This window comes from Zootoca vivipara, chromosome 16 (genome assembly GCF_965207765.1).
Source record: "Zootoca vivipara chromosome 16, rZooViv2.hap1.1, whole genome shotgun sequence".
NCBI classification, from domain to species: Eukaryota; Metazoa; Chordata; class Lepidosauria; order Squamata; family Lacertidae; genus Zootoca; species Zootoca vivipara.
Window position 1 is genome coordinate 42,210,883 of NC_142599.1, and position 7,500 is coordinate 42,218,382.

Genomic DNA, 7,500 nt, shown 5'->3' on the forward strand with positions numbered 1-7,500 from the left:
AGAAGGGACGACGGGTAGCCCGGTCTACCCATAGATGAGTCAGGAGACGGCGGCTCTCTGCACCATCAGGCCCCCGTTCTGCCGGTCTACCTGCCCCCCCACCCAAACACACACACAAACAACCAAAAGGAAGAAGGGACGGCCGGAAGTAGGGACGGCCGGCCGGCCAGCCAGCGACAGAAGGAGCGGTCCGGTGGGACTGGAAGCATTGCCCAGGCTGGGACGTCCCGGTCTACTCGCCGGAGAGGCTGGCGCTTCCGGTCTACCCGGAGAAAGCAAGTCTTCCCGGTCTACCCGCCGGTTGCCCCGGTCTACTCGCCGGAGAGCCTGGGGCTTCCCGGTCTACCTCCCCGAAAGCACGGCCTCCCGGTCTACCAGGCGGAAGCTGGCAGCGTTGCCCGGTCGACGGGCCCTTGGTTCCACTCCGGTCTGCTCGCCGGAGAGTCTGGGGCTTCCCGGTCTACTTCCCCGAAAGCAAAGCCGCCCGGTCTACCCGCCCTTCCGCGCCGGTTTCCCCGGTCTACTCGTCGGAGAGGCTGGGACGTCCGGTCTACCGGGAGAAAGCAAGTCTTCCCGGTCTACCCGCCGGAGAGTCTGGGGCTTCCCGGTCTACCTCCCCGAAAGCAAGGCCTCCCGGTCTACTCGCCGGAGAGCCTGGGACGTCCCGGTCTACCTGAGAGAAAGCAAGTCTTCCCGGTCGACTCGCAAGGGCGCCGCTTGCCCCGGTCTACCCGCCGGAGAGGCTGGGGCTTCCCGGTCTACTTCCCGGAAAGCAAAGCCTCCCGGTCTACCCGCCCTTCCGCGTCGGTTGTCCCGGTCTACTCGCCGGAGAGGCTGGGGCGTCCGGTCTACCCGGAGAAAGCAAGTCTTCCCGGTCTGCCCGCCGGTTGCCCCGGTCTACTCGCCGGAGAGTCTGGGGCTTCCCGGTCTACCTGAGAGAAAGCAAGGCCTCCCGGTCTACTCGCCGGAGAGCCTGGGACGTCCCGGTCTACCTGAGAGAAAGCAAGTCTTCCCGGTCGACTCGCAAGGGCGCCGCTTGCCCCGGTCTACCCGCCGGAGAGGCTGGGGCTTCCCGGTCTACCTCCCCGAAAGCAAAGCCTCCCGGTCTACCCGCCCTTCCGCGTCGGTTGCCCCGGTCTACTCGCCGGAGAGGCTGGGGCGTCCGGTCTACCCGGAGAAAGCAAGTCTTCCCGGTCTACCCGCCGGTTGCCCCGGTCTACTCGCCGGAGAGTCTGGGGCTTCCCGGTCTACCTGAGAGAAAGCAAGTCTTCCCGGTCGACTCGCAAGGGCGCCGGTTGCCCCGGTCTACCCGCCGGAGAGGCTGGGACGTCGGTCTACCCGGAGAAAGCAAGTCTTCCGGTCTACCCGCCGGTTGCCCCGGTCTACTCGCCGGAGAGTCTGGGGCTTCCCGGTCTACCTCCCCGAAAGCAAGGCCTCCCGGTCTACTCGCCGGAGAGCCTGGACGTCCCGGTCTACCTGAGAGAAAGCAAGTCTTCCCGGTCGACTCGCAAGGGCGCCGGTTGCCCCGGTCTACCCGCCGGAGAGGCTGGGGCTTCCCGGTCTACTTCCCCGAATGCAAAGCCTCCCGGTCTACCCGCCCTTCCGCGTCGGTTGCCCCGGTCTACTCGCCGGAGAGGCTGGGGCGTCCGGTCTACCCGGAGAAAGCAAGTCTTCCCGGTCTACCCGCCGGTTGCCCCGGTCTACTCGCCGGAGAGTCTGGGGCTTCCCGGTCTACCTGAGAGAAAGCAAGGCCTCCCGGTCTACTCGCCGGAGAGCCTGGGACGTCCCGGTCTACCTGAGAGAAAGCAAGTCTACCCGGTCGACTCGCAAGGGCGCCGGTTGCCCCGGTCTACCCGCCGGAGAGGCTGGGGCTTCCCGGTCTACTTCCCCGAATGCAAAGCCTCCCGGTCTACCCGCCCTTCCGCGTCGGTTGTCCCGGTCTACTCGCCGGAGAGGCTGGGGCGTCCCGGTCTACCCGGAGAAAGCAAGTCTTCCCGGTCTGCCCGCCGGTTGCCCCGGTCTACTCGCCGGAGAGTCTGGGGCTTCCCGGTCTACCTCTCCGAAAGCAAGGCCTCCCGGTCTACTCGCCGGAGAGCCTGGGACGTCCCGGTCTACCTGAGAGAAAGCAAGTCTTCCCGGTCGACTCGCAAGGGCGCCGGTTGCCCCGGTCTACCCGCCGGAGAGGCTGGGGCTTCCCGGTCTACTTCCCGGAAAGCAAAGCCTCCCGGTCTACCCGCCCTTCCGCGTCGGTTGCCCCGGTCTACTCGCCGGAGAGGCTGGGGCGTCCGGTCTACCCGGAGAAAGCAAGTCTTCCCGGTCTACCCGCCGGTTGCCCCGGTCTACTCGCCGGAGAGTCTGGGGCTTCCCGGTCTACCTCTCCGAAAGCAAGGCCTCCCGGTCTACTCGCCGGAGAGCCTGGGACGTCCCGGTCTACCTGAGAGAAAGCAAGTCTTCCCGGTCGACTCGCAAGGGCGCCGGTTGCCCGGTCTACCCGCCGGAGAGGCTGGGGCTTCCCGGTCTACTTCCCCGAATGCAAAGCCTCCCGGTCTACCCGCCCTTCCACGTCGGTTGCCCCGGTCTACTCGCCGGAGGGGCTGGGGCGTCCGGTCTACCCGGAGAAAGCAAGTCTTCCCGGTCTACCCGCCGATTGCCCCGGTCTACTCGCCGGAGAGCCTGGGACGTCCCGGTCTACCTGAGAGAAAGCAAGTCTTCCCGGTCGACTCGCAAGGGCGCCGGTTGCCCCGGTCTACCCGCCGGAGAGGCTGGGGCTTCCCGGTCTACTTCCCCGAAAGCAAAGCCTCCCGGTCTACCCGCCCTTCCGCGTCGGTTGTCCCGGTCTACTCGCCGGAGAGGCTGGGGCGTCCGGTCTACCCGGAGAAAGCAAGTCTTCCCGGTCTACCCGCCGGTTGCCCCGGTCTACTCGCCGGAGAGCCTGGGACGTCCCGGTCTACCTGAGAGAAAGCAAGTCTTCCCGGTCGACTCGCAAGGGCGCCGCTTGCCCCGGTCTACCCGCCGGAGAGGCTGGGGCTTCCCGGTCTACTTCCCCGAAAGCAAAGCCTCCCGGCTACCCGCCCTTCCGCGTCGGTTGTCCCGGTCTACTCGCCGGAGAGGCTGGGGCGTCCGGTCTACCCGGAGAAAGCAAGTCTTCCCGGTCTACCCGCCGGTTGCCCCGGTCTACTCGCCGGAGAGTCTGGGGCTTCCCGGTCTACCTGAGAGAAAGCAAGTCTTCCCGGTCGACTCGCAAGGGCGCCGGTTGCCCCGGTCTACCCGCCGGAGAGGCTGGGACGTCCGGTCTACCCGGAGAAAGCAAGTCTTCCCGGTCTACCCGCCGGTTGCCCCGGTCTACTCGCCGGAGAGTCTGGGGCTTCCCGGTCTACCTCCCCGAAAGCAAGGCCTCCCGGTCTACTCGCCGGAGAGCCTGGGACGTCCCGGTCTACCTGAGAGAAAGCAAGTCTTCCCGGTCGACTCGCAAGGGCGCCGGTTGCCCGGTCTACCCGCCGGAGAGGCTGGGGCTTCCCGGTCTACTTCCCCGAATGCAAAGCCTCCCGGTCTACCCGCCCTTCCGCGTCGGTTGCCCCGGTCTACTCGCCGGAGAGGCTGGGGCGTCCGGTCTACCCGGAGAAAGCAAGTCTTCCCGGTCTACCCGCCGGTTGCCCCGGTCTACTCGCCGGAGAGTCTGGGGCTTCCCGGTCTACCTGAGAGAAAGCAAGTCTTCCCGGTCGACTCGCAAGGGCGCCGGTTGCCCCGGTCTACCCGCCGGAGAGGCTGGGACGTCCGGTCTACCCGGAGAAAGCAAGTCTTCCCGGTCTACCCGCCGGTTGCCCCGGTCTACTCGCCGGAGAGTCTGGGGCTTCCCGGTCTACCTGAGAGAAAGCAAGGCCTCCCGGTCTACTCGCCGGAGAGCCTGGGGACGTCCCGGTCTACCTGAGAGAAAGCAAGTTTTCCCGGTCGACTCGCAAGGGCGCCGCTTGCCCCGGTCTACCCGCCGGGAGAGGCTGGGGCTTCCCGGTCTACTTCCCCGAAAGCAAAGCCTCCCGGTCTACCCGCCCTTCCACGTCGGTTGCCCCGGTCTACTCGCCGGAGAGGCTGGGGCGTCCGGTCTACCCGGAGAAAGCAAGTCTTCCCGGTCTACCCGCCGGTTGCCCCGGTCTACTCGCCGGAGAGTCTGGGGCTTCCCGGTCTACCTCTCCGAAAGCAAGGCCTCCCGGTCTACCCGCCCTTCCGCGCCGGTTTTCCCGGGCTACTCGCCGGAGAGCCCTGGGACGTCCCCGGTCTACCTGAGAGAAAGCAAGTTTTCCCGGTCGACTCGCAAGGGCGCCGCTTGCCCCGGTCTACCCGCCGGAGAGGCTGGGGCTTCCCGGTCTACTTCCCCGAATGCAAAGCCTCCCGGTCTACCCGCCCTTCCGCGTCGGTTGCCCCGGTCTACTCGCCGGAGAGGCTGGGGCGTCCGGTCTACCCGGAGAAAGCAAGTCTTCCCGGTCTACCCGCCGGTTGCCCCGGTCTACTCGCCGGAGAGTCTGGGGCTTCCCGGTCTACCTGAGAGAAAGCAAGGCCTCCCGGTCTACTCGCCGGAGAGCCTGGGACGTCCCGGTCTACCTGAGAGAAAGCAAGTCTTCCCGGTCGACTCGCAAGGGCGCCGGTTGCCCCGGTCTACCCGCCGGAGAGGCTGGGGCTTCCCGGTCTACTTCCCCGAAAGCAAAGCCTCCCGGTCTACCCGCCCTTCCGCGTCGGTTGTCCCGGTCTACTCGCCGGAGAGGCTGGGGCGTCCGGTCTACCCGGAGAAAGCAAGTCTTCCCGGTCTACCCGCCGGTTGCCCCGGTCTACTCGCCGGAGAGTCTGGGGCTTCCCGGTCTACCTGAGAGAAAGCAAGTCTTCCCGGTCGACTCGCAAGGGCGCCGGTTGCCCCGGTCTACCCGCCGGAGAGGCTGGGACGTCCGGTCTACCCGGAGAAAGCAAGTCTTCCCGGTCTACCCGCCGGTTGCCCCGGTCTACTCGCCGGAGAGTCTGGGGCTTCCCGGTCTACCTCCCCGAAAGCAAGGCCTCCCCGGTCTACTCCGCCGGAGAGCCTGGGACGTCCCGGTCTACCTGAGAGAAAGCAAGTCTTCCCGGTCGACTCGCAAGGGCGCCGCTTGCCCCGGTCTACCCGCCGGAGAGGCTGGGGCTTCCCGGTCTACCTCCCCGAAAGCAAAGCCTCCCGGTCTACCCGCCCTTCCGCGTCGGTTGCCCCGGTCTACTCGCCGGAGAGGCTGGGGCGTCCGGTCTACCCGGAGAAAGCAAGTCTTCCCGGTCTACCCGCCGGTTGCACCGGTCTACTCGCCGGAGAGTCTGGGGCTTCCCGGTCTACCTCTCCCAAAGCAAGGCCTCCCGGTCTACCCGCCCTTCCCGCGCCGGTTTTCCCGGGGCTACTCGCCGGAGAGGCTGGGACGTCTGGTCTACCCGGAGAAAGCAAGTCTTCCCGGTCTACCCGCCGGTTGCCGCGGTCTACTCGCCGGAGAATCTGGGGCTTCCCGGTCTACCTCCCCGAAAGCAAGGCCTCCCGGTCTACTCGTCGGAGAGTCTGGGACGTCCGGTCTACCCGGAGAAAGCATTTCTTCCCGGTCTACCCGCCGGAGGGGCTGAGGCTCCCCGGTACCAGCTCAGCGCCACTAGGGGCGCCGTCCCTTCACAACTCTCGGTTAGAGTGCAGTGAGTGGCCCATTTGAATGAAACGCCCGGTCGACCCGCAGGGGCATTAAGGGAGAAAACACTTGGTGTGCCTTTTCGGGGGGGGGTGGAGCACACGGCATGGCTTCCCCTTGCGTACGGGGTAGACACAGACACGGGGATACAGAGAGACAGACAGCAAGACAGTAACCATTTGACAAGATTGTTGTCGTTTAGTCGTGTCCGACTCTTCGCCATGCACTCCTGTCTTCCACTGCCTCCCGCAGTTTGGTCAGACTCCTGTTGGTAGCCACGAGAACACCTTCCAACCTTATCTGGTCCTCTGTCGTCCCCTTCTCCTTGTGCCTTCCATCTTTCCCAACGTCAGGGTCTTTTCCAGGGAGTCTTCTCTTCTCGTGGGGTGGCCAAAGTATTGAGGCCTCAGCTTCAAGGATCTTACCTTCCAGTGTGCACTCAGGGCTGAATGGATCCCATCCGAATGAAACACCCGGTCAACCCATTACAGCAATGGGAACTGGGGTTCGTAGAGGACAGGCGTTCGGACGACCCTTCTTTACGGGGGGACCACGCAACGGTGCGAGTCAGTGGGCTGGATGGGGTATATTCTTGCAGCAGTAGCACCTTAGAGAGGAACTAGGTTTGTCATCGCTACGAGCTTTCGTGTGCCTGAAAGAAGTGTGCATGCTCACGAAACCTCATAGCGATGAAAAACTTAGGTGGTCTCTAAGGTGCTTCTCTCTCTCTCTCTCTCTCTCTCTCTCACACACACACACACACACACAGAGAGAGAGAGAGAGAGAGAGAGAGAGAGAGAGAGAGAGAGAGAGAGAGAGAGAGACATACATATAAAAATACACCCACGTCCTTGCTTGCGGGGGACAGAGACAGACACAGAGAGACGGACCCAAAATATATCAAAAAGAGAGAGAGACCCAGGCAGGCCAGGACACACAAACACATACACAAACGCACAAACCCCCATTTCGACTGCATGGACGCACGCAGAATAACAACAAACAGGGACAATATCGAACGCACGCACGCAACGCGGAACAAACTTGTTTGCGAGGGAGGGAGACGGAAAGACACAAGATATCTCTCTCACGCTGGCATACACTGAAACAGAGCATGTGCTTGTGCCGAGGAGACAGAGAGAGGACAGGAATCAAATACACCTCGCACTCGCACTCAAGTGTGCAGGGGAGACAGAAATGGACACAAAATCTCTCTCTCTCTCTCTCACACACACACACACAACACACAAACAAAGAAAACACAAAACAAAACTCTTTTGCGGGGGAGGGAGACTGAAAGACACAAAATATCTCTCTCATGCAAGCATAGACTCAAACAGAGCATGTGCTTGTGTGGGGGAGACACACACACACACACACACACACACACACAGAGAGAGAGAGAGAGAGAGAGATGGACACAAGTATCACTCTCTCTCTCTCTCTCTCTCTCTCTCTCTCTCTCTCTCTCTCACACACACACACACACACAGGCCAGACAGACAGACAGACAGACAGACACACACACACAAAGACGGCCCACCCAAGTGGGGGGGGAATGGCCGCGCTGCCTACCTAGCTATCCGCTGGCCACACGGGGTCGCCCCAGTGCTCCTAAATCAAGTGACAGGCGCCGTCTGTCTGGTAGATCCCAGAGACCTTTATAAGCAAAGGTCCCGGCGTTGTGCCGGTCTACCCGGTGGGTGGGAGGGAGGGAGGGAGGGAAAGGCCTGCCTGCCTGCCTGCCTGCCTGCCTGCCTGCCTGCCTGCCTGCCTGCCTGCCTGCCTGCCTGCCTGCCTGCCTGCCTGCCTGCCTGCCTGC